The sequence below is a fragment of the Thalassophryne amazonica genome, chromosome 4 (assembly GCF_902500255.1).
Source record: "Thalassophryne amazonica chromosome 4, fThaAma1.1, whole genome shotgun sequence".
In the NCBI taxonomy this organism is placed as follows: Eukaryota; Metazoa; Chordata; class Actinopteri; order Batrachoidiformes; family Batrachoididae; genus Thalassophryne; species Thalassophryne amazonica.
In genome coordinates, this window is record NC_047106.1 from 7305016 (window position 1) to 7308227 (window position 3212).

A 3212-nucleotide genomic window follows, 5' to 3' on the forward strand; every position below is an offset into this window, starting at 1 on the left:
CAGTTTATCTGCCAGGGAGAGAAATTCAACAAGTTGAGACTGTGGCCTACTTCCGTAGACGTGTCCATAAAAATCATAGAGGGATATCCTTTGCAAACTTAATACCCATTACTGCATTGGATGATGTTGAAATTGAGGATGGTCCAGTGGATGTTCCAGCAATAGCAGAATTTTGTGTCTGCTACCTACAACGGGTGTGGAATGTCTCAAACCTAAACCTGCATCTTATATATGCTACTCTGGAACCACCCCTAAACCCAAACAGTTCAGCTGTCAACCCCACTGAGGTCCTTAGTCTGGGTCTCATTATCATAAGATCACTGTCCTCAAAATCATTGTTGGATAATGATCTAATTATTGATAATCACTTAGATATTATTGGGTTATGTGAAACCTGGCTTAAACCTACAGCTGTCCTCTCCTTAAATGAGGCCTGCCCACCAGCATATACATTTAGTCACATCCCTCATGATGCGAAGAAAGGCGGGGGTGTTGCTCTTATTTATAAATCAATGTGTAGCTTATAAGCTGTTGGCGGTCACAAATATAACTCGTTTGAGCATCTAATTCTCCACTCTGCTCAGGATATTATGCATTGCCAAGGTCAGAAGAATAAAAATCAACTGTATTACTTTGTCACTGTATATAGGCCTCCGGGCCCATATTCTGAATTCTTACATGAATTTGGTGCGTTCATCTCTAACTTGTCAACTAGTGCAGATAACATTCTGATCATTGGTGACTTTAACATTCATATAAATAAGCCTTCTGATCCCCTCTGCAAATCATTTATGGAAATTGTGGATGCATTAGGATTTCGGTAATGTATTCAGGACTCGATGCACATTAGTGGAAATACCCTAGATCTGGTTCTTGCAGGTGGTATTGCTGTCATGAATATTGACATCATGCCTCTTACATCAGTGGTCTCTGATCACTCACTCATTACATTTACAGTTTCACTGCCATGTTTAGTGGAACAACCGTCTCCTACTATGGCGATGCATCAACTCCTCAACTAAGACTGCACTCGAAGCTAGACTGCCTGATGTCTTAGCTTCACATTTGGCAAATACCCAATCAGTAGACAGACTTGTGGATAGTTTAAACTCAGTGCTCAAAACTACACTCGACATGATTGCGCCACCTTTGTTAAAACTGCTCTCCTCCAAATCACAGTCACATTGGTTCAATGATTACCTGCATGACCTCAAGGATAAGGCAAGAGGTCTAGAATGGAAATGGCGTCATTCAAAATTAGAAGTATTCCACCTTGCATGGCATGATGCTATCTAAGACTATAAGCATGCATTATTGGCTACAAAGTGGACCTATTACTCTGATTTGATCAACAAAAACAAGCATAACTTAATGTTCTTGTTCGACACAGTGGCAACACTTATTCATGGACAACCACTTTGCTCTCCTTTTACAGCACTAGATTTCCTGCATTACTTTGAGAAGAAAATAGAAGACATGAGGTTAAACTTATCACAGCATGCCTTAACCCAGCCACTACACCCTGCTATTGAAGTGGGCGCCATTACTGAGGTATTTCCTAGATTTACAGAATTTGATAGTATCTCACTCGGCATGCTGATGAAACCCGTAACATCAACAAAAAGCACAACCTGTTCCTAAATGTTTCAAATGTGCAGTGATTAAACCATTACTTTAGAAACCTAATCTTGACCCTAGTGTATTGAAAAACTATCGGCCGATATCATTTCTATCATTTTGCTCTAAAATTCTGGAAAAAGTGGTTTCACGGCAGCTCGTGGACTATCTTACTGAGGAGAATCTCTTTGAGCCACTGCTCGACACAAAAACAAAACGGACTAATTTCAACATTATTTTATTTTATTTCTTTGTAGCTGATGATATAATTTAATCGCCAATACTCGGTGGGGGAGAGGAGCTCTCACAGCGCAGCTGTGGACAGAGGGAGGGATCTTTACTGTTTTGAAATAGTTTTGGTTTTTAAAAATGACACTTTATGTGGATTATTTCTTCAGATGAATTCCACTGAAACTAACATTTCAGAATTTATATTTACTACGTGTCTTTTATTCTGCCAATCAATGTATTGCTGCTGTATTTCGGTTGCTTAACTGCAGGGTTCAAAGTGTGTAAAAAGCAGCAGCTGTTTAGTTCGTAAATGATGGTATATAACACCAAGATAAACTGTGACTTCTAATACTGTGTTTATTGCTTCTGAAACAAGATGACAGTGTCTGGGGTTTTATTTTTTTATTCAGTAATTTTTCTTTCATATTCTTATGTGTTTGTGATCTTTGAATTTATCTAGCACCCACTGCGGCACTTAAAGTGAAACTGGTTTATCAGAAGCCGACAGTGTAATCTGATGTGGCCGCATCCGAATCAATACTAAAAGTTATCGGTTATCTGTAATAAAGATACATTTTTTAGTAGTTATCAGTTTAGCGTCATAAAAGATAACTCTTCAGTTATTGGATTAATGGTTATCAAAGCTAACTTGTTGGTTAGTTGTCTGAAAGTCAAGGGTCTCAATGGACCAGATTTGGGCAACAGAAGTTAGATCTGGGGCGTGGAGCATCACCTTGCTGTGAGGGAAGGAGCCAGAGTTTGTGTGGGCAGCAGAGTGCTACAAGTTAGATCTGGTGAGGATCGCCCTCCACACACATCCTTGGCTCTGGAAACCAGTCTCCTTTCTGGAGTGACAGGGAGTGAGGTGCATTCAGGTGTGGGGATACTCATGAGCTACTTGTGGGCATACTCGTAAACTGTGGGGATACTCATGAAGGTGCAGAGAGGTGATCCTCTCTGCACCTTCAGGTTGAGGGGGAGGTAAACTCTGACTTTTTTGTGCATATGCACCAAACAGCAATTTGAAGCATTTGGCATTCTTGGAGTCCCTGGCTGGAGTCCTGCATGGGTTGCCAGTGGGGCAACCATTATTCTGCTGGGGGACAGAGGACACCTGGAGAGGCGTGATTGGAAGTAATGGCCTCCCTGATCTAAACCAAACCGGTTGTTTTTGTTGAATAATCAGGTCCCATCTTATCTTAGGGACCTCGTAGTACCATATTACCCCATTAGAGCGCTTCGCTCTCAGACTGCAGGCTTACTTGTAGTTCCTAGGGTTTGTAAGAGTAGAATGGGAGGCAGAGCCTTCAGCTTTCAGGCTCCTCTCCTGTGGAACCAGCTCCCAATTCAGATCAGGGAGACAG